The sequence below is a fragment of the Bufo bufo genome, chromosome 5 (genome assembly GCF_905171765.1).
Source record: "Bufo bufo chromosome 5, aBufBuf1.1, whole genome shotgun sequence".
Lineage (NCBI taxonomy): Eukaryota > Metazoa > Chordata > Amphibia > Anura > Bufonidae > Bufo > Bufo bufo.
In genome coordinates, this window is record NC_053393.1 from 284,010,577 (window position 1) to 284,035,315 (window position 24,739).

Sequence of the window (24,739 nt, forward strand, 5' to 3'; positions counted from 1 at the left end):
CCAGATGTAGGGTATTGCAAAAAAATTTGTGTTTTTTTAAAACCCAGAATATAATTGCAGTATTTCAAGCTTGTATTTCACTGTGACAAATGCAGCAAAGGCACCAGATGTAGGGTATTGCAAAAAATGGGTGTTTTTTTTAAAACCAGAATATAATTGCAGTATTTCAAGCTTGTATTTCACTGTCACAAATGCAACAAAAGGCCACAAATGTATTATCTTGCCCAAAATGGGTGTTTTAAGAATACCAGAAAATAACAGCACTATCTAACGCTTGTATTTCACTGTGACAAATGCAGCAAAGGCCCCAGATGTAGGGTATTGCAAAAAATGGGTGTTTTTTTAAAACCAGAATATAATTGCGGTATTTCACTGTGACAAATGCAACAAAGGCCATAAATTATTATCTTGCCCAAAATGGGTGTTTTTTTAAAACCAGAATATAACAGCAGTATCTAACGCTTGTATTTCACTGTGACAAATGCAGCAAAAGCCCGAGATGTAGAGTCTTGCAAATAATGGGTGTTTTTTTAAAACCCAGAATATAATTGCAGTATTTCAAGCTTGTATTTCACTGTGACAAATGCAGCAATGGCCCCAGATGTAGGGTGTTGCAAAAAAGGCGTGTTTTTTTAAAACCCAGAATATAATTGCAGTATTTCAAGCTTGTATTTCACTATCACAAATGCAAATATGTTTTGCTGGTGCACTGAACTTGCATAAAATGGCCGCCGATGCCAACCTAACTAACAGATGGATAAAAGTAATTTTTCTGCGTCACTGGGCTCAGAGCAGGGTAAAAAAATTGTGCACTGCACCCACAAAACAAAATAGCTGTAGATCGCTGAGTTAACAAGCACTTCTGATAACTGATTCTTTCCTATTCTCTCCCTCACAGCAGCATCCTATCCCTACACTAATAATGGAGTGACGTGCAGCGCTACGTGACTCCAGCTTATATAGAGGCTGGGTCACATGCTGCACTGGTCAATCACAGACATGCCATTAGTAGGCATGGCTGTGATGGCTTCTAAGGACACACGAGTAAAACACTTGTTGATTGGCTTCTTTGCAGCCTTTCAAAAAGCGCCATTAACTCGCCGAACACTGAACCCAAACTTTTACTGAATAGTTCGGGGTTCAAAAATCCTAAAGTTCGGTACGAACTTTTTGTGAGTAGTGTATCAATAAATCCAGGGCCCTCTTGAATTCTGTTAGTGAGTTCCCTCTTACAAGCTCTTCTGGCAGAGTTCCATAGTCTGACTGCCCTTACAGTAAAGAATCCTCTTCTATGTTGATGTACAAACCTTCTTTCCTCTGAATATAAAGAATGTCCTTTTGTCACAGTCCTGAGTATAAACAGATCACAGGAGAGATCTCTGTATTGACCTTTGATATACTTACATCATCAGGGCCGTCTTTAATATTGATTGGACCCTGGGCAAAAATTTACTTGGGCCCCCTGGATCCCGCCTTCCCACACCTTAGCAGGCAATCACACCCTCCACCACAACACACACAAAAAATCCACACATCTGGTAGAGTCCAGGGAATGACTGTAAATACTTCCAGTTCTGAAGACTCCAGCGGCTCAGGATCAGTGCTCTGGGCAGCTGGGCTCAGGCTGGAAGTGGGCACCGCTCTGCAGGAAGGAGACCAGGGCTCGGCTCACCCTAGTGTTACAGTGCACCCCAGCACCACACAGTATGCAGTATAGCACCCTATAGTATATAGCAACCCACAGTATTCAGTATAGCACCCCACACTATACAGTACCCCACAGTATATAGTAGAGCAGTATAGCACCCCACACTATACAGTACCCCACAGTATATAGTAGAGCAGTATAGCAGCCTACAGTATACAACATCTCACAGTATACAGCACCCCAAACTATACACAATACAGCCCCCCACACTATACAGTACAGCAGTATAGCACTTTACACTATACCGCACCCACAGTATACAGACCCCCACAGTATACAGTACAGCAGTATAGCCCCCCACACAGTATACAGCCCCCCCCCACACAGTATACAGGCCCCCCCACACAGTATACAGGCCCCCCCACACAGTATACAGGCCCCCCCCCCACACAGTATACAGGCCCCCCCCACACACAGTATACAGGCCCCCCCCCCACACAGTATACAGGCCCCCCCACACACAGTATACAGGCCCCCCCACACACAGTATACAGGCCCCCCACACACAGTATACAGGCCCCCCCCACACAGTATACAGGCCCCCCCCCACACAGTATACAGGCCCCCCCCCCCCACAGTATACAGGCCCCCCCCACACAGTATACAGGCCCCACCCACACAGTATACAGGCCCCACCCACACAGTATACAGCCCACCACACAGTATACAGCCCACCACACAGTATACAGCCCACCACACAGTATACAGCCCACCACACAGTATACAGCACTCCACTATACAGTAGTTTAAGGTATATTAACATAACAGCCCCTGTCACCTTTTTCTGATGTAATCTTCACATAAAAAAGCTCCACAGTTAACTTCTGCAACACTCCACAGGACCTGTGATGACCTCATAGCCATGTGACCAGTAATTGCTAGGTTACTGGTCACATGGTAATGATCTCATTAAGGTCCTAGATCAAAACTTTAACACAGTACCATCGTGATGCCTGGACTCAGTGCCAGCTTGACACCCGGGGCAGTGGCTAGCAGGGCTCAAGAGGCAGCTGCCTTGGGCCCCCCAGGAGCAACTGGGCCCTGGGCAGCTGCCCCTTTTGCCCCTTGGTAAAGACGGCCCTGTACATCATTATTAGATCTCTCCCCAGCCTTCTTTTAAAGTAAATAACCCTGATTTTAATAATCTTTCTGTGTACTGCAGTTCACCAATTTTATTTATTACTTTACTTGCCTGCCTGTCTTTCTTGTGCACAGTTGTCCAAAATTGTATGCCCCTTTTGATGCAAACCATAATTTTATTTGCCTCTTAGTAGCCTGTCAGATACTGGTTACTATAGTTAAGTTTACTATCAACTAAAATTCAGTTTTACCCAGTGTTTTACCATTCAATATGTATGCACAATATCGTATTTTTGTCCATATCCAATCAGCATATATTTTTTTTGCGGATTATACACTGACCTATTCATTTCTATGGGTCTTCAAAAAAATTGACCGCACATGTCACATCCATGTGGTGGGGCCACAATTAAAGAGCCTATCCTATTCTTGTCTGTTTTAGAATAGGATTTTTTGTTTACAGTGCGTCCTTTAAAAATTGCAGGATGCATACAGTCCACATCCGTAATTTGTAGATCCTAAATCTGTGCACTGCAAAACGGATACAGTTTTGTGCCGGAAGCCTTAGGGTCTTGTATTTTCAATTCCTATATGCATAAACTTTCATTTATCAGTATTACGCATCATTTGCCACTTCTTTGCTTAAGCCTCCAATCCATCGAGAATAGATATGAGCAAAATTACTGAAATTTGTTTTGCATCCATTCTAACAATTCAGTGCAAAAATTCTATTCGGGTCGGAACCGATTATACCTGAATCAATAGTGCTCCAAATGGCCTGAAAATTGGTATATGTCACTCTGAGGTCTCGCACGACTAATATTTTTTCTCTTTTATATTTCATTTTTTTATTTTAATTTTAGTTTTTGTCTTGCTCTCCCTATCTTAAGTTTTTTAAGGCAATGACAGCAATTGTAAAAAATGTCAGAATGACACTGACATATATAGTTATAGTATGATCTATGTTTAACAGTTTTAACAAACCATTCCATAGAATTTCCATTACTGAGGGGAGATCAGGGGCGGACATATCGCCTGTGCAGCTGATTCAGCTGCACAGGGGCCCAGAGAGTGAGGGGGGCCCTTCCCAGTGCCAGCTGAGTTTTTTTTATTTTTATTATTACTTTTTCCCTCCCTTCCTTTGTCAGGGTAACCTGGTCACCTTCGGGCGGAGGGGGTGCTTTGGGGGGGGGGGGGGGGGTTCCTGATTAGGACTTACTGTGAATCTGCTGCCTGTTCTGCCTATACTCCATAGTTGAAGGACCTGCGATCACATCATTGTCATGTGACCTTTGGAAGTGGTGGTAGGACCTGTGATAAGGTCATCATCATGTGACCAGTTCAGAAAAAGGCAGCGCTCAGCAGTGGAGACCTGTGATGCCATGAAATGAATGAAAGTGCCAGAGAAATGCTGAGAGATGTGGTTCTCCCCTATTAAACCTCCTCCCTGCGGGAGGTGGGAGGGAAATATGTTATTTAACTGGGACTGTATGTTAGAGGGGCTGAAGGGAGGGGGTGGGTGTTAGTTATATGGGACTGTATGTTACAGAAGATTGGGGGGAGATGATTGGTGTTATTTACATGGGACTGGATATTATAGAGGTGTAAGCCGTGTACCGGGGTGGGCTCCCAAGGATACAGCGAAGTCACAGTCAAGGAAAGCGACACAGACACCAGCTTAATATGCAAGAACAGAAACTTTACTTTAGCAAAAGTAATAACACAAGTATAATCGCAACAATACAAACATGCACAGAAAATGCTATACCCCGGACCCACAGTCACTGTCCTTGCCCACTGGACAAGCCTAGCCGATGGCGGACACAGCAGAGCCTGCAAAGTCAATACTGTGCCGCAGAACAGAACAAACCTAGCCGATGGCGGACACAGCAGAGCCTGCAAAGTCAATACTGCGCCGCATAACAGTTCTGTACAACCTGGCAATCACACAACCCTAACTATCTAGTTTCAGGCCTAGGCTTAGTCTCTGTTGCTTCAGGCGCCACTAGTATAAAGCAAGGAGTAAACAGGTGTACTGACCTGCATCCGTTCTGGGCCCTAGGATGCCGCTTACCCGGGATAGCCACCAAGCTCTCAGCAACCGTGCGGCCTTGCTTGATAAGGCTTTCTGTCCACACACTGGAACTGGTCTTCCTGGGACAACCTCTCTTTAAAAGGGTTGGATCCAGTAAGGGAACAACAGCTACTCTCCTTCCTTTGAGTGTCCATTCACTGCCAGACATCTGCAAGCCAGGATGGAATCGGATTCAGTCCCTCACAGCACAATCCTTCCACCATGTCAGATTAGCTCAGACTTCCTAGTTTTCAGAAGCAGCTTGCATGAGTCATCATCTGCTTTGCATATGCAGATCCCAGAGTGTGCTGACTGTAGCTGCAAAACAGTGGCCTCTAGTGCCCAGAATGCAAAATGACAGCTTCAATACAATCTGGCATAAACATTATGCAGGCAGTGCTTTTCCACAATCTCACATGCCACTCCATTTGAAATTGTCATCCTCTGCAACTTTCCCCATACAAACTCATCCTGGTCATAGCGCTGTGGAGGCACACCAGCATTGGGCCTCGCTGACCTTCTCAGATTGAGGGTTTCAGAAGTACTGGGGACATCAGGCATATTTGACTAGAGCGGAGCTGTTAACTGTTCAGCACTGCACCTGGGTGGCAAACCTGTCACAGCCGAAACCTCTGTGGACACCTGGGCAGGGACAACCCACCATTCCTCATCTGAGGGACTTTCCTCCATGCACTCCGGCTCATCAAAATTGCAACGTCTCAACATATTACGGTGTAAGTTCCGTGAGGGTCCCCCTATCCCTACTGGCTCTACCTCATAGACCGGAATAGCGGGGTCTACCCTTCTCTTCACTGTGTATGGAACTGCCTCCAACCAACTTCCCAGACAGCCGTTTGGCTTTGACCATCAGCCGATCACCCAAGACATACCCATCTTTCTGCACTGGTCTTGGGTTAGGGTGTACTACCTGTCCCAGGCGCTCCCCCACAACCTTGTGGACCACTCTCAGCCGGCGGTGGTGCTCCTGCACCCATGCTGTGGTACTTCTCAGTGGGGGCTCCATCAGGTTGGGCATGAGGAGATCTTCAATCTCCCATCCAGCTCGTCCAAACATGAGCATAGGTGGAGAGTATCCGGTGGTACTGTGTACTCTGTTGTTAAAGGCCCACATCAACTCAGGTAGGTACGCGGGCCACTGGGCTTTTTGACTGTCTTCCAGAGTCCGCAGCATCTGAAGCAAGGTGCGATTAAAGCGTTTGCACGCCCCGTTTCCTTGTGGGTGATACGGAGTAGTGCGGGAGCGTTCAATCCCATACAGTTGGTACAGTTCATTCATTAGAGTACCCCGAAAGCATGCTCCCTGGTCAGAATGTATCCTCCGTGGACACCCGAACACCTGTATAAAGTGTTTACAGACAGCTTTGGCGGCCGACTCTGCGGTTTGGTCTCTGGTCGGCACAGCCACCGCATACTTGGTAAAGTGATCTGTCATGACTAGATAGTACGAGTGTCCCGAGGTAGAGTATCCAATCTGTAAATAATCGATCATCAGAAGTTCTAGGGGCGCTGAGGTGCAGATGGTCTGCACAGGAGCCCGCTGTTCAGTACTCTTACTCAACCCACAGGATCGACACTTAAGACATGCCGCGGCCACCATGTTGGCTATATCTGGACAGTATACCAGCCATTTGGAGCCACTTGAACGTTTTGTCGCTCCCAAAATGAGCTCCCTTTCATTGAGCATCCCTGCTGCCTCCGGTCCCAACGACAAGGGAATGACATCTGTTGCCGGTACTGCAGCTCTCACTGTAAGTATATGATCGGGCATAGAGGCCCTGGGTAATTGTCAGCCTATCCCACTGCCTCAACAACTTCTGACTAGGGTTGAGCGAACCCGAACAGTAAAGTTCGGGTTCGTACCGAACTGTAGATTTTTAGACCCCGGACCCAAACATTTCAGTAAAAGTTTGGGTGCAGAGCAGCCAATCAACAAGCAGTTTAACTGTCTGACCTTAGAAGCCATCACAGCCATGCCTACTAATGGCATGGCTGTGATTGGCCAGAGCAGCATGTGACCCAGGCTCTATATAAGCTTGAGTCACATAGCGCTGCACGTCACTCTGCTGTTACAATTGTAGGGAGAGGATGCTTCTGGACTTGTGATTTCAGGAGAGATAGGAGGGAATCTAACTCGGCGATCTACGGGAGAAATAGTTGTGTGGGTGCAGGGCACAATCGTTTTTACCCTGCCCTGTGCTCATTGACCAAAATAACCTAACTTTATAATTCTGTTAGTTAGGTGGGCGGCGGCCATTTTAGGCAAGCTCAATCCACCAGCACTGCATCTGAGCTATTGGGACATTGCAAATCACCATTTTTTTTGCAAACTACAACATCTGGATTAGCAGTGTGCAATTTAACCGCCCCTGACCGCCTAACCAGGATCGCGTTCCGGAGGCGGGCAGCGCTGCGCAGAGTCACGCATATACGCGTCATCTCGCGAGACGCAAGATTTCGCTCAAGAGCCGGCCTGCGCATGCGCATCGCGGGCCGGGCAAAAGTTAAAGAACAATTTCGTCACCAGCCTGCCAGCAACGATCATTGCTGGCAGGCGCCGATTTTCAAAAAAACGAATCACAAGCAATATAACAGATCAGATTAGTAAATAAGATCTGTTATATGGCTTGTCTGCTCCTCTGCTGGTCCTTTTCGTCGTTGGATCCAGCAGAGAGCAGACTTCAGTGAGTAGCACCAACACCACACTTTAGCCCCAGATCACCCCCCTGCACCCCAATTTAACCCTTTGATCACCCCTTGATAGGCCCCTGTCAATCACTTAGTGAAAGACAAAAAGTGATCAGTGTAAACTGTCACTTTTTTTTCCACTAGTATTGTTAGGTTTTAGGATAGTTTTAGGCCCCTTGGTTAGGTAGTTAGCGATCGTTAGCGCCCAGCCCACCGCACCGCAGTCACTGATTCGCTGATTAGCGTATCGCTAATCAGCATTTGTACTTTTATAGGATCTGTAAGTGATCAAAACTGATCACGGTCAGATCTATAATAGTATTAGTGTCACTTTAGTTCGCCCTCCACCCAAAACGCAGTGTTTGCCCGGTCAGCCTGATCGGTCGCCCACACTGGCGTTCACCCACGCCCGCCCCACCGCAGTGACAAAAAAAAAAAATATTTTTTGATCACTGCATCATTCACTTTACAAGCACTGCGGCGATAATAAAAAAATCATTTTTGATATTTTTTATCAACCGCAGCGGCCTCCGGTACTTCGCTAGCCTCCCCTTTGTAAGACAGGCTGCTTTGTTTCTTGGTATTCTCAGGGAATACCCCTAATTTTAGTAGTCCAAAATGTCAAACAGGGGGTAATTCTTCTGAAGAGGCCTACAGGATTCTGACCCAGTCGGATGAGGAATGGGAACCCTCATCTGACAAATCTAGCGGTCAGAATATGAAACCTGTAGAAAGCAGTGGCTCTCTGACCCAAAGTTCGGACGAGGAGTGGAGGTCCCTGATAGCACCAGCGTACCAGGCCCCGTGTCGCTAGACCACAGGTTATGCAGATCGCTTCAAGAGCAGCAGAGTGGGGCTGGCGCTGCCGGATCACGTGGTGAGCATACACCAGCAGCGCAGCCCTCCCTGGACCTAGTACCAGCACTGCCGTACAACATGGTGACGTGGCGAGCATCAGAAGGGCAGTTGAAGCTGGTACGGTGGCACGTGCAATAGTTACCCCGTCGCAGCCACCGCAAAGACAGGCCCGTAGAGCCCCTAGAATCCCTTAGGTGCTGGCAAACCCTGATTGGCAGTCACCAACTTCAGCCGCACCATTAGTTCCCCCTTTCACCGCCCAGTCTGGAGTTCGGGTTGAGACGGCTCATATCGGTTCGGCCCTGGGATTTTTTGAGCTGTTCTTGACTGCAGAGCTCTTGGACTTAGTCGTGGCAGAGACAAACTGGTATGCCACACAATTTATATCCGCCAACCCGGGAAGCTATTATGCCCAGCCTTTCCGGTGGAAACCAGTCCAAGTTTCCGAAATTAAATTTTTTCTGGGCCTTCTCCTCAACATGGGTCTAACTAAAAAGCATGAATTGCGGTCATATTGGTCCACGAACCCGATTCATCACATGCCCATGTTCTCTGCTGCTATGTCCAGGGCACGATTTAGGGCCATCCTCCGTTTCCTGCATTTTAGCGACAACACCACCTCCCGTCCCAGAGGCCACCCAGCTTTTGACCGGCTCCACAAAATTCGGCCCCTCATAGACCACTTCAACCAGAAATTTGCAGATTTGTATACCCCCGAGCAAACATCTGCGTAGACGAGTCCCTAATACATTTTACCGGGCGCCTTGGCTTCAAACAATACATCCCAAGCAAGCGTGCCCGGTATGGGGTCAAATTGTATAAGCTCTGTGAAAGGGCCACAGGCTATATCCACAAATTTCGGATCTATGAGGGAAAAGATCAGACCCTGGAGCCTGTCGGTTGCCCTGACTACCTGGGGAGCAGTGGGAAGACAGTCAGGGACTTGGTGTCACCCTTATTTGGCAAGGGGTACCATCTTTATGTGGACAATTTCTACACAAGTGTGGCCCTCTTTAGGCATTTGTTTCTAGAACGGATTTGCGCCTGTGGCACCGCGCGAACTAGTCGCGTGGGCTTCCCCCAACGGCTCGTTACCACCCGTCTTGCAAGGGCGGAGAGGGCTGCCTTGTGTAACGAAGAACTGCTCGCGGTGAAATGGAGATACAAGCGTGACGTTTACATGCTCTTCTCCATTCACGCAGACACAACAATACAAATTGAGCGAGCAACCCATGTCATTGAAAAGCCCCTCTCAGTCCACGACTATAATTTGCTCATGGGAGGGGTGGACTTCAATGACCAGATGTTGTCTCCGTATTTAGTTTCCCGACGCACCAGACGCTGGTATAAGAAGGTGTCTGTATATTTAATTCAATTGGCTCTGTACAATAGTTTTGTTCTCTACAGTAAGGCTGGGAGAACAGGATCCTTCCTCAAATTCCAGGAAGAGATCATCGAGAACCTCCTGTATCCAGAAGGTTCCGTGGCCCCATCCACCAGTGTAGTTAGCCGTCTACACGAGCGACATTTCCCCAGTGTCGTTCCTGGTACCTCAACCCAACCGTCACCCCGAAAAAGATGTTGTGTCTGTAGCAGGAGTGGAATAAGGCGTGACACCCGCTATTTCTGTCCTGACTGTCCTGACAACCCTGCCCTATGCTTTGGAGAGTGTTTCCGGAAGTACCACACACAGGTACACCTAGCATAGGGATTGCATCTCACAGGACAGGCACACAGGGCTATTAGGGCCCTTTTACTCACAGCTGCTGCAAACCTCTCCTTTCACCTGGGATAAGTGCATAACGTACTTCGCCACATCTTTGGGCGATTTGCGCTTTGCACATTGTCCCATGGGGAAGGAGAGGTTTTTTCTATAAAGGTAAAAAAAACTAAACAAAAAAAAAAAATACCGGTAAGTAAAAAAGTTAACGTTCAGTTAAAAAAGTTAAAAAAAGTTTATATGTTCTGTTCAAAAGTTAATAAATTTATTGCGTTGCGGCCTGGTTTTTTCTTTTACCTTCCAGGTGGACCAACCGATCGACTAGCTGCAGCACTGATGTGCATTCTGACAGAAGCATTGCGCTGCTGTCAGATTACACGCAAGTCGGTGTATGCGGCGCTGCAAGACGAGATTTCTCCTCTGCAGTAAAAGATACGTTTGCCGAGGCATATGAGCTGAGAGGTGGCGGTGTTCATATACTTTGGCAAACACTTTGTATATATATAAAAAAAAATAAAAAATCCCGGCAATGATTTATTCATCCACATTGATTGATGTGAATGGAGAAATTTGGTTTGCCAGGGCATACGAGCTAAGTGGGTATGGATGTTGGGCGGAGCTCCTATGTCCTGGCAGACGCCTTTCCCCTTCTTTTTTTTTTTTTGGCAGAGATTTTTTCATCCACATTGATCGATGCGAATGAAGAAATCTGTGCCGTTCATTTTTTTCTTTCAGCCCAGAGGCTGAACGGAAAAAAAAAAATCTCATTACCCGTATGCTCAATATAAGGAGAATAGCAGAAACTCCTAATGCTGGGCATACATGTAATGATTGCGGAGACCCTCAAATGCCAGGGCAGTACAAACACCCCACAAATAACACAATTTTGGAAAGAAGACACCGCAAGGTATTCGCTGAGGGGCATATTGAGTCCATGAAAGATTGAAATTTTTGTCCCAAGTTAGCGGAAAGGGAGACTTTGTGAGGAAAAAAAAAAAATCTAAAAAATCCATTTCCGCTAACTTGTGCCAAAATTATTTTTTTTCTATGAACTCGCCATGCCCCTCATTGAATACCTTGGGGTGTCTTCTTTCCAAAATTGGGTCACATGTGGGGTATTTATACTGCCCTGGCATTTTAGGGGCCCCAAAGCGTGAGAAGAAGTCTGGTATCCAAATGTCTAAAAATGCCCTCCTAAAAGGAATTTGGGGCCCCTTTGCCCACCTAGGCTGCAAAAAAGTGTCACACATGTGGTATCTCCGTATTCAGGAGAAGTTGGGGAATGTGTTTTGGGGTGTCATTTTACATATACCCATGCTGGGTGAGAGAAATATCTTGGCAAAAGACAACTTTGTATAAAAAAATGGGAAAAGTTGTCTTTTGCCAAGATATTTCTCTCACCCAGCATGGGTATATGTAAAATGACACCCCAAAACACATTCCCCAACTTCTCCTGAATACGGAGATAACACATGTGTGACATTTTTTGCAGCCTAGGTGGGCAAAGGGGCCCACACTCCAAAGAGCACCTTTCGGATTTCACAGGTCATTTACCTACTTACCACACATTTGGGCCCCTAGAATGCCAGGGCAGTATAACTACCCCACAAGTGACCCCATTTTGGAAAGAAGACACCCCAAGGTATTCGCTGATGGGCATAGTGAGTTCATGGAAGTTTTTATTTTTTGTCACAAGTTAGTGGACTTTGTAAGGAAAAAAAAATAAATCATCATTTTCCACTAACTTGTGACAAAAAATAAAAAGTTCTATGAACTCACTATGCCCATCAGCGAATACCTTAGGGTGTCTACTTTCCGAAATGGGGTCATTTGTGGGGTGTTTGTACTGTCTGGCCATTGTAGAACCTCAGGAAACATGACAGGTGCTCAGAAAGTCAGAGCTGCTTCAAAAAGCGGAAATTCACATTTTTGTACCATAGTTTGTAAACGCTATAACTTTTACCCAAACCATTTTTTTTTTTACCCAAACATTTTTTTTTCATCAAAGACATGTAGAACAATAAATTTTGAGCAAAATTTATATATGGATGTCGTTTTTTTTGCAAAATTTTACAACTGAAAGTGAAAAATGTTATTTTTTTTGCAAAAAAAATCTTTAAAATTTTGATTAATAACAAAAAAAGTAAAAATGTCAGCAGCAATGAAATACCACCAAATGAAAGCTCATTAGTGAGAAGAAAAGGAGGTAAAATTCATTTGGGTGGTAAGTTGCATGACCGAGCAATAAATGGTGAAAGTAGGGTAGGTCAGAAGTTTAAAAAGTGGCCTGGTCTTTCAGGGTGTTTAAGCTATGGGGGCTGAGGTGGTTAAGCTAGAAATACACCCATCATTTTCTGGGGTTTGAAAAACACACTTTGTCAAAAAACTGTATTTTCAGGCCTTGCAGCATCAGAACGTGTGACCGTGTGAGATACACCCTCTACATACAGGGGTTTGATTCAGGGATTTAAAATACAGCCATTTGAAATACATCAATTTTGTGCAAAGAAATATTTAATTCAGGCCTACACTGGTTCAGGCCCCGTGAGATACCCCCTCTACATACAGGGGTTTGATTCAGGGATTTGAAATACAGCCATTTTGAGCAAAAAAAATCTTTAATTGAGGCCTAGTCTGGTTTAGACCGTGTGAGATACACCCTTTACATACTGTCGTTCTAGTCTACTATTAATTAAACACCCATTTAGGGCAAGATCCTAAATTCGAAAAATATGAGGAGAGCGTCAAATAAGGGACGTGGCCAAGTCGTGGTGCTGCTTGTGGAGCTCCTGTTGCAGGGAGATGACGTGGTCGATCTGTGCCAGCTACATGCACAAGTGAAACCCCTTCCTCAAGTGAGAGTAGGCAACAAAACCTGCAGTGGTATTTGGTCAGGCCTAATGCTGCTCTATGAATGGTGACGCCTGAACAAGTACAGGCGATAGTAGATTGGGTTGCTGACAGTGGATCCAGTTCCTTCACATTGTCTCCCACCCAGTCTCCTGCTGAAAGACCACAGTTGGCACCTGCAGCCGATGTCCATCAGTCTTTTACCTCACCCCCTTGCAAATCAGCCTAGCAGTCTGAGCCCCAAGTCATGCAGCAGTCTCTTCTGCTTTTTGATGACTCTGTTAGCAGGGTTTTCCAGGGCCATCCACCTAGCCCTGCCCCAGAAGTGGAAGACATTGAGTGCACCGATGCCCAACCACTTTTCTTTCAAGATGAGTACATGGGAGGACCATCACAGCACGTATCGGATGATGACGAAACACAGGTGCCAACTGCTGGGGCTTTCGAAAGTGTGCAGACCGACAAGGAAGGCAGGGGTGAAGACTGGGTGGAAGATGATGTGGAGGACGATGAGGTCCTCAACCCCACATGGAATCAAGGTCATGCGAGTGACCTATGTAGTTCGAAGGAAAAGGGAGCAGGGTGCAAAAGCGGAGCGGCCGTCCTCTAGACCAGCGGTCCCCAACCACCGGGCTGCAGCCCGGGACCGGGCCCTGGTAGATTGTTTGCCGGGCCGCGGCAATTAGGGGGGCCAGACGCTCCACCCCGCACAACTCTCTCTCTGATTGGAGGCTGAATATAAATTCAGAATGTCTATTGGTCTCTGCAGCTGTCAATCACATCCGAGCGCCCTTACCCCTTCAATGCGCAGCAGCCTAAAGGACTCGCAGTATGCATGAGCCGCTCTGAGTTCCTCCCACCTGCTGAGTACATTCTTCAGACCAGCGTTAGCAACTGTCACCGAGACGCCGCTCACTCCCGCATCATGTGATGAGGATGGCCTGCCCCTTATATTACCTGTCATATGGTCAGTCACGTGGTCCGGTCAACTGCTATGAGAGCCATTATATCCATGGAAATGAAGACGTCGAGAGCACGCGTGTCGCCTGTAGTAACCAGTCATGTGAGCTGCGGCAAGTCTCTGTGGGGAGCATAGTGTGGAGGTCTCTGTGGGGAGCATAGTGTGGAGGTCTCTGTGGGGATCATAGTGTGGAGGTCTCTGGGGTTAATAACTACTGTGAAGTAGGGACTGCTGAAAGGGGGAAATAAATACTGTGAAGACTGCTGAAGGGGTTAATAACTACTGTGAATGGGAGATGTACCTTGTGTTTTGTTATGCACATGAATCAGTGAGCGCCGACCAGCACACACTAAGCCCCACCCACCCCATAAGCCCCGCCCAAGAACCCCACCCGGTCCCTGGGAAAATTGTCTTGCATGAAACTGGTCCTTGGCGCAAAAAAGGTTGGGGACCACGCCTGCTACTGCCCACCGCAGCAAGGGACCGAGCACACCAAAGCCAGCTCCAAGGAGTTTCCTGGCGTGGCAGTTCTTCAGACAATGTGCTGACGACAAGACACATGTGGTTTGCACAATGTGCAATTAGAGCCTGAAGCGAGGCATAAACGCTCTCAACCTGAGCACAACCTGCATGACCAGGCATTTAAGTGCAAAGCACGAGCTGCAGTGGGGTAGACACCACAAAAACCAAGAAAGGTCTCTGGCTCCACCTGCTTCCTCTTCTGCTGCAGTCGCAGCCTCTTTGCATAAAGTGCGTGCTTTCAGCGTTCTCACCCTGCTGCTGCTCGCCTGTCAGCGCTGCAGTGCAACTTCAGCCTTCCCGCTCACCGCCTCATATGAGACGTGCCCACAAGGTCGAACTCCACCTTGCACCTGCTGGCCAGACTGTGCAAGCAGCAGCAGGCGATAGTAGAGTTTCAGCTGCAGCACGCACGGGTGAGTCGCTCGGCAGAACAGAACCACCAATGACTGGGCCTCCATACGAGATCTGTGTTCCTTGTTGCGCTGTTTCGAGTACTCCACCAACATGGCCAGTGCCGATAACACCGTTCTCAGCGTGACTATCCCACTTCTATGCCTCCTTGAAAAAACGAGGAGGAGGAGGAGGAAGAGGGATCATTTCGTAGGGTTTCCGGCCAGTTATTCACAAGTGGCTCCGAGGGTGGGTTCCTGCACCCACAAACCCAAGGTACACAATTTTCCAGCCAGGGCACAGTTCTGGAGGATGAGGAGGTGAAGGATTAGGAGGAGGAGATGGAGGAGGAGGAACCATGTTCACAGCAGGGTGGCACCCAGACCAGTTCATGGCCATCACTGGTGCGTGGATGGGGGGATACAGAGGACACAGGTGATACACCTCCCACTGAGGACAGCTCTTCGTTGCCTCTGGGCAGCCTGGCACACATGAGCGATTACATGCTGCAGTGACTCCACAACGACCGCCGAGTTGCCCACATTCTAACTTGTGCTGATTACTGGGTGGCTACGCTGTTGGATCCACGTTACAAGGACAACGTACCTTCCTTAATTCCGTCACTGGATCGTGATCGTAAGATGCGCAAGTACAAGTGCACGCTGGTAGACGCGCTGCTGGTGTCATTCCCACCTGACTGCGGGGGCACAATGGAAGCACAAGGCGAAGGCAGAAGACGAGGAAGAGGTCACCAACGCAGCTGGGGCACCGCCAGCACCTCAGAAGGCAGGGTTAGCATGGCCGAAATGTGGAAAAGCTTTGTCAGCACGCCACAACAACCAGCAACACCAGCTGATATGGAACGTCTTAGCAGGAGGCAGCATTTCACCAACATGGTGGAGCAGTATGTGTGCACACGCCTACGCGTACTGAATGACGGCTTTGCCCCTTCAACTTCTGGGTCTCCAAATTGGGCACATGGCCTGAGCTTGCCCTTTACGCCTTGGAGGTGCTGGCCTGCCCTGCAGCTAGTGTATTATCTGAACGTGTGTTTAGCATGGCAGGGTGTGTTATCACAGACAAGCGCAGCCGCCTGTCCACATCCAATGTGGACAAGCTCACGTTCATTAAAATGAACCAGGCATGGATCCCTCAGGGCTTGTCTGTACCTTGTCCAGAATAAACATGTATATCGGCACTAACCAGCCATTGTTATACTGCAGCGGAATTGCTCATGTTTGTATTTTGGATATTTCACACTCTTTTGGAGTGTACCTTAATTTAATTTTTTTTTATTAAAACCAAAAACCTGTGTTGGCTATCTCGTCCTCCTCCACCGCCGGTAATTTTTCTGTTACATTCTTGGGTTCACATTATACAATTTTAGACGTGAATAAACCCCTGCTCTGCATAGGTGACAGGAAATAAAATTTCTGAAATGCTTCTTTAATTGATGCGCGCCACCTCCTTTGATTCAATGCTCAAACCCTTCAGGACACAGCCTTGTTTCACCTTAAGGACCAGGCCATTTTATGCAAATCTGACCAGTGTCACTTTAAGTGCTGATAACTTTAAAAATGCTTTGACTTATCCAGGCCATTCTGAGACTGTTTTTTCATCACATATTGTACTTCATGACACTAAAATGAAGTAAAAGAAAAACATTTTTATTTATAAAAAAAATACCAAATTTACCCAAAATTTGTAAAAAAAAAATTGCAAATTTCCAAGTTTCAATTTCTCTACTTCTATAATACATAGTAATACCTCCAAAAATAGTTATTACTTTACATTCCCCATATGTCTACTTCATGTTTGGATCATTTTGGGAATGATATTTTATTTTTTGGGACTGTTACAAGGCTTAGAAGTTTAGAAGCAAATCTTGAAATTTTTCAGAAATTTTCAAAAACCAAATTTTTAGGGACCAGTTCAGGTCTGAAGTCACTTTGCGAGGCTTACATAATAGAAACCAAAAATGACCCCATTCTATAAACTACACCCCTCAAGGTATTCAAAACTGATTTTACAAACCTTGTTAACCCTTTAGGTCTTCCACAAGAATTAATGGAAAATAGAGATACAATTTCAAAATTTCACTTTTTTGACAGATTTTCCATTTTAATAATTTTTTTCCAGTTACAAAGCAAGGGTTAACAGCCAAACCAAACTCAATATTTATGGCCCTGATTCTGTAGTTTACAGAAACACCCCATATGTGGTCGTAAACTGCTGTACGTGCACACGGCAGGGCGCAGAAGGAAAGGAATGCCATACGGTTTTTGGAAGGCAGATTTTGCTGGACAGTTTTTTTTTTACACCATGTCCCATTTGAAGCCCCCCTGATGCACCCCTAGAGTAGAAACTCCAAAAAAGTGACTAGTTTAGGGTACATATGATTTTTGGTTGCTCTATATTACACTTTTTGTGAGGCAAGGTAACAAGAAATAGCTGTTTTGGCACCGTTTTTATTTTTTGTTATTTACAACACTTATCTGACAGGTTAGATATTATGTTATTTTTATAGACCAGGTTGTCACGGATGCGGCGATACCTAATATGTATACTTTTTTTTATTTATGAAAGTTTTACATAATGATTTCTTTTTTGAAACAAAAAAGTCATGTTTTAGTGTTTCCATAGTCTGAGAGCCATAATTTTTTCATTTTTTGGGCGATTACCTTGGGTAGGGTACGATTTTTGCGGGATGAGATGGCGGTTTTATTGGCACATTTTTGGGGTGCGTGTGACTTTTTGATTGCTTGCTTTTACACTTTTTGTGATGTAAGGTGACAAAAAAATGGCTTTTTTTACACCGTTTAAATTTTTATTTTTTTACGGTATTTACCTGAGGGGTTAGGTCATGTGATATTTTTATAGAGCAAGTTATTACGGACGCTGCGATGCCTAATATGTATACTTTTTATTTATTTATGCAAGTTTTACACAATGATTTAATTTTTGAAGCAAAAAAAAAAATCATGTTTTTGTGTTTCCATAGTCTGAGAGCCATAATTTTTTCATTTTTTGGGCGATTACCTTGGGTAGGGTATGATTTTTGCAGGAGTAGATGATAGTTTTATTGTCAACATTTTGGGGTGCGTGTGACTTTTTGATCGCTTGCTATTACACTTTTTGTGATGTAAGGTGACAAAAAATTGTTTATTTAGCACAGTTTTTATTTTACATTTTTTACGGTGTTCATCTGAGGGGTTAGGTCATGTGATATTTTTATAGAGCCGGTCGATACCGACGCGACGATACCTAATATGTATACTTTTTTTTATTTATGTAAGTTTTACACAATAATATCATTTTTGAAACAAAAAAAATAAAAAATCATGTTTTAGTGTCTTCATATTCTGAGAGCCATAGTTTTTTCAGTCTTTGGGCGATTGTCTCAGGTAGGGGCTCATTTTTAATCTTGTATCATCATATGATCATCATGATCCAGTGCAATTACAGGGTATATAGAGCAGGCATGTGCAAATTAGTATGGCGACCGGACGTTTCGGCCTGTCAGGGCCTTCTTCAGCGGTCTTAATCTAAAACAGAACAATACGTACTTCCGTAAGCAATGGGGTACATGCATACAGATCAACAAATGATAAAAATTTGTGGAAAAGTTTTTTGTTTTTTTTATATATAGAACACGAAATCAAAGCATAGTGAAAAGATATATGGAGGAACTAAAAGCAAGAGACAGTTTGTTAAAGTCTGAGAGTGAACAGAATCATATCACCAAATATGGTACGGAAATTGCAATGATGACATGGTAATATACATAAATGCGGTCTGTTGTTCTCATAGTGGGTCGCAGGACCTTATTAACTTATGGCCTAGTTAGGACAGTATATTTGTATAAATAGTATATACGTCTGTGTATATCTATGTGGCCAGTAGAAGTATATTAGACTAGACAGCTCTAGCAGGAGTAGCAACAAGGCAGGCATACAATAGAGGCAATATTATTAGGTATTCATATAAGTAGTATTACATTCACAAATGCTGGGAAGTTAGCAAGGTGTTAAGGTGCCATCAGTAGTTACCTGTATCTGTGTCCCTGTAGTGCGTGGCGCTGGATGCAGGGCAGTGCAATGGAAAGCGCACCCTTTAAAGCAGCGAGAGACGCCAGGCTTGCTAGTCACGTGCGGCATGAGTCACGTGACACGGGCGGAGCCGACGTACGTTCCACCTGCGTGTCAAATGCTCAGGCCGGACGTGTGCTGCGCTGTCAGAGGCGGGGAATGCCGAGTCATGTGATGTTGTCACATGTCTCGGGGGAGGGTATGTTTCTAATAACATTTCTAACTGGCATGCCAAATATGGTGAATTGTAAACGCAGACATTATATAGAACATAAGGAAATTATTAGCATGCCATGTATAAATAATATATAGGTGTCTGGGCATAACAGAGTTATTAATGCCACTATGGGCAATATATGGTGACCTCTAGAGAAACGCATATTAAGACAGATAGAATAAATAGACATATAAAATAGAATGGTGAATTAAATGACAGAAGAAGGGGTAATCAGTACATCTCTAGGAAAAATATAATTATTAAACAATTGATGATGTTTCCCAACTCGTTGATATAAAAATATTCATTACATCATATCCCTAATTTCAAGTATAGTGGGTAGAGTGGATGGAAGGATAGGAAAGGGGAGGGCGGGAGGAGGAATAGAGGATAGGGACGTGGGTAAGGGAGGGAAAGGAGGGGGGGAGGGTGGGAAATTATCTCACCCTTACAAGTCGTGATTTCAACGGGTCTGAAAAGGAAAATGAAAAACGTATTAGTTTCATAGAGTCAATGATTTTTACAGTCACATTAAATGTTGATAGAAAAATCGCATTCCCGGTTAAGGCCGTGCGGTGAAAGACCTGTTGAAATCACGACTTGTAAGGGTGAGATAATTTTCCCCGCCTCTTTTTCCCTCCCTTTCCCTCCCTATCCTCTATTCCTCCTCCCACCCTCCCCTTCCTATCCTTCCATCAACTCTACCCACTATACTTAAAATTAGGGATATGATGTAATGAATATTTATTATATCAACGAGTCGGGAAACATCATCAATTGTTTAATAATTATATTTTTCCTAGAGATGTACTTATTACCCCTTCTTCTGTCATTTAATTCACCATTCTATTTTATATGCAGCGGCACTCACCAGTGTGTTGAAATAATACGGTTCTTTTATTCCATAGACAAGGTGTAGCAGAGGGCGGCCAATTCTCAACCACGCATCAAACAGCGACGGCCGTTTCGCGCTACAAGCGCTTCCTCAGGCTGTGCATCAGTGCGTACATTCGCGTCACCCTTTTTAAATGCCGATGCTGCCCGTTGTCATAGTGACAGACAACAAGATTGCGTCCGCATCAAAGGGTTAAATAAAACCATACAAAAATGTATATATGTAACATGACAGTTATAAGTAGTGAGCAATACAATTCCACATGACAGTAATGTTTATAATATATGACTATAAGAAAGGGCTTAGATCATTCCTGTCATTCAATCCAAGCTCACCCAGAGCTTGCGTCCGCAGAATCCACCTTGCTTCCCTCTGCAGGAGGAGGCGGTGTCTATCCCCCCCCCCCCCCCCCCTGCAGAGGGGCAGACACAGTCTCCAGCCCTGTAAAAGATATACAATCAACGTTACCTCCATGGGCATTTCTTATATGCTCTATAAATCTCGGGCAACCCTTTTCTGTTTTAACGGAGTTGAAGTGCTCCCTCACTCTTTCGAACATGCACCTGATGGTCTTCCCGATATAGAATCGGCAGCAGGTGCACAGCAGTAAATACACCACATACGTGCTCCGGCAGTTGATGAAACTATTGATTCTGTGTTGGATCCCTGTAAACTCAATATATTTATTTTGGGAATTATGGGGGCATAGTGAACAGCTGCCACATCTAAAGTTGCCTTTTGGTAAGTTACTCTTGAGCCAATTGTTACTTTTAATAGATTGAAACCTGCTTCTCACAATTCTGTCTTTGATAGTGTGGCTTCTTCTAAAGGAGATGAGTGGCTTCTGTTTTGTGAGTTCACTCAAGGTTGCATCTCTCCTCAAAATGTCCCAATTCTTATATATTACTGAGCGAATACGCTCTGCCATGGGGCTATATTTAAAGGAGAATGCAAACCTTGCACCCCTAGTACCGGTCTTAGTCTGTTCATTTCTGCGACTACTGCTCTAAAGTAAGTCATACTGGGAGAAACCCTCCTCCTCTCTCTTCATATCCTTGTTAAGTGATTCTTCTGAGTACCCTCTCTCCAATAATCGCTGTTTTAGATCACATGCCTGTCTGCGGTATCCACTATCCCTGCTATTGATTCGTCTCAATCGGATGAACTGTCCATAAAGTACGGCTTTTTTCACATTTCGTGGGTGAAAGCTGTCATGGTGGAGCAAGGAGTTGGTCGCTGTGGGCTTACGAAAGCCCTCCGTCACCAACTCGTCGCCCTCAATCAGGACAGCCACATCCAGAAATTCCAATCTGGTACCTCCAAAGTTGAGGGTGAAGGTCATTCCCATGTCATTCGTATTGAGAAATTTAATAAACTCGCTGCACTCACTTTCTGTACCTTCCCATACTATGAACACGTCGTCCACAAAAAGTAAGTATGTTTTTAATTTGGATAAAAATGGGTTCATAGTAGAGTAGATAAACCTATCCTCTAATCTGGCGAGGTACATATTTGCAAAAGTACAGGAGACGGGGGTCCCCATAGCTGTACCCAGCCTTTGCCTAAACCACTCTTTTCCAAACTGAAACACGTTGTTGGTTAAGATAAATTCAAGTGCTTCACCAATGAAATCACAAAAAATCTGGCTTTTTCCCAGATTAGTTACGATGTCGAGGACCGCCTCTACACCCGCACCATGAGGGATGCGGGTGTACAGGCTTTCCACATCGAGGGATACCAACTGGTACCCTTCCTGCCAGTGCAGTTCCTTTAGAGCCAGTAGGAAATCATTGGTGTCCCTAAGATAAGCAGGGGCACTTACCAGAGCCGGTCTCAGGAGCCAGTCTACATATTTAGACAAAGGCTCCGTCACTGAGCCAATCCCCGCAACAATGGGGCGTCCCGGGGGGTGGCTCAGTGACTTGTGGACTTTAGGAAGAAAATACCACAATGGTTTAGCTGGAGACGAGGGGACAAGTTTGTCCAACATATTCTTGGGGAGGAAACCTGCCTCCACATATTTAGTGACAAGAGACCTAAGTAGGTGCTGGGTACTAGCTATGGGGTCCCCTCTCATAAACGCGAGTATCACCCAATTGCCTGAGGGCTTCACCTAGATAATACTCTTGACATGAGAACTACATTCCCCCCCTTTTTGGGTATAGCTTAAAGGGTTTCTACCACCAGAAATACTGTTATGTAGCCGACTGACATTAGCGATGCGCTAATGTCAGCACTACATAACAGTATGTTTCTAACATTAGTCCCTGCAGCCGTTTTTGTTAAAAAAGCACTTTTATTATATGCTAATGAGCCTCTAGGTGCTATGTGGGCGTAAAATCAGCACCTAGAGGCTCCGTCCACTCACGCTTTATCCCGCCCAGGTCCAGTGTTGTGCCCGCCCAGCTCCTCTTGATTGCGGCGGACCGTGCCATCATCGCTGCCGAAATCCCGCACCTGAGCCGTTCACTTCTGTCTTTGGCGCAGGCGCAGTGAGTGAAGGCCGCTCTCCTGATGCCGGCTTCCTCACTGTGGCGTAGTCGGCGCAGGCGCAGTGAGGAATCCTGCACCAGGATCGCATCATTCACTCACTGCACCTGCGCCGAAGACAGAAGTGAATGGCGCAGGCGCGGGATTTCGGCAGCGATGCGGCGGACCGTGCCATCAATCAAGAGGAGCTGGGCGGGCACAACACTGGACCTGGGCGGGATAAAGCGTGAGTGGACGGAGCCTCTAGGTGCTGATTTTACGCCCACATAGCACCTAGAGGCTCATTAGCATATAATAAAAGTGCTTTTTTAACAAAAACGGCTGCAGGGACTAATGTTAGAAACATACTGTTATGTAGTGCTGACATTAGCGCATCGCTAATGTCAGTCAGCTACATAACAGTATTTCTGGTGGTAGAAACCCTTTAACAGAGCAATTTGATCCTGTTACATTTGAAGTGGATTTATTTAGAGCCACTCGTAAGCTCCACTTACATAAGTTATTTAGAGATGCCCCACAGAAGGTGGTCCGTACACAGTGTGGGGGGTTAGCTCTTATCCGGGGGTCATTCTCACAGATACGCTTTTAGGACACCAGGTTTCAGGTCCAAACAGTGTATTTATTGTGCAACACCAGCAACAACAAAATGACAAAATAATAAGGGCCCCTGGTTTGTCTATGGGTGAACCTCCGGCCGGACAACCACTAAAGACCAATACACATTGATAGGTTTAAAATGGTTGCTTCTTTATTTTGACATCGTAGCTAATTTATAGATACAAACCACAAGATTACCATATACCTCCCCTAAGCTTAATCCAATCAGGTAACGAAAAAGTCATGATAATTTCCTAGAAACAAGGTACATATGTGACGCATTTATAATTCTTAGAATTCAGATATCTAACCACAATCTTTGTTGATTTTAGCTTTGTTCAAATATTTCGCGGAATTATCTTTGTTTATTTTGTACCAACATTTACCTGATACAACGTCTTTCACTTATCTAAACCACAGGTGAAGGTCAATATACAAGATGCTTATATATATAACTCGTATTGCAGTAAATGTAAAATATATGTCTAATGCACATGTTAAATATATGTGTAAAACACATATATGCATATATATGTTTCTGCAGCTATGATGCCATGCATTCGGCAATTCTCTCTTCAGGTACCTTTATCACAAATGTGGCCTTCTTTTGCTAAAGCATGCATATCTCTTTTTAGCCATGCGGTTTTGAGCTTCAGACAGCCATTTCCTGATAGCTTGTGTTACTAGACCTTGTTGTCATAAGAGTATAAAATATTTCCTTTAAAGAAGAACTCTGTATACTTAATACAAGCATATAAGGCTGAATTAATATATATATGTGAACGTGTGTGGATACAGACATAATTTCCTTACAATCCCCTCTTTGATCATATGGAATTCCCATTCCATATGATCACTCCTTATACCACACACCATTTTTCTGTATCTTTCTCAGAAAAAGATGTTGTGGAACAAGGAGACTGGGGTGGCCTGGGGAGTTTTCTTTTAGGGGGTTTTTCCTTGACAACCCTGCTCCTGTCATCCCATGTCAGTACTCTTCGGAAGAAGAAAGAGTTTATCCATTGTCTCCCACCATCTGACAGTTTCATTCTCTGAATCATCTGCTTACTAAACGGTTCAGGAAAGTTTTGATCTTTCAAGTCCTCAGTTTCTAGTTCATTGGTATACTCCCTGAACATAAATTCTTCCTCATACAAGTCCTGCATAGTCTTTGGATCCTCTGGACAAAGTGGTTTTGGATAGCCTCTTAGCCATCGCTCATATCTACTTTGCAGGCTTGGGGGTATGATCAAAGCCATTTCCTTTGTAGGCATCTTGTCCGAAAGACTCATGTTTGTCCGGGGAATTTCCTGAGGACTCCTTCTGGTGTCTTCTTGAGCCGGCTGGCGTGTATCCACTGTGGACTCTGGTCAGTAAGGACAGCCGTTCGAGCAACTCTTAGAACCTCAAATGGACCTTGGTATATCGGACCAGTCTTGTGGCGGGCAGCTAGTTGTTTCACCAGAACTTTGTCTCCGAGCAAAAATGGATGAGTTGGGTCTGTGGAAAGAGGAGGAAAGGTGACAGCAACCTTATCATAATTTTCTGAAAGTATACCTACCAAGTGTTTCACGTACTGTTCC

General features: G+C 45.2%; 1 protein-coding gene and 1 long non-coding RNA gene across 2 annotated transcripts in view; one reads left to right on the forward strand and one right to left on the reverse strand.

Moving 5' to 3' along the window:
- Nucleotides 1-24,739, forward strand: part of RECK (reversion inducing cysteine rich protein with kazal motifs) — a 1,014,637-nt gene that overhangs the window by 934,542 nt on the left and 55,356 nt on the right. The window lies entirely within an intron of this gene.
- On the reverse strand, nt 11,265-24,032 carry LOC121002244. The gene is made up of 3 exons (XR_005779262.1): nt 23,391-24,032; nt 20,498-20,502; nt 11,265-11,275 (listed from the first exon to the last, which is right to left on the reverse strand). It is a non-coding gene; the product is annotated as an uncharacterized LOC121002244 (long non-coding RNA).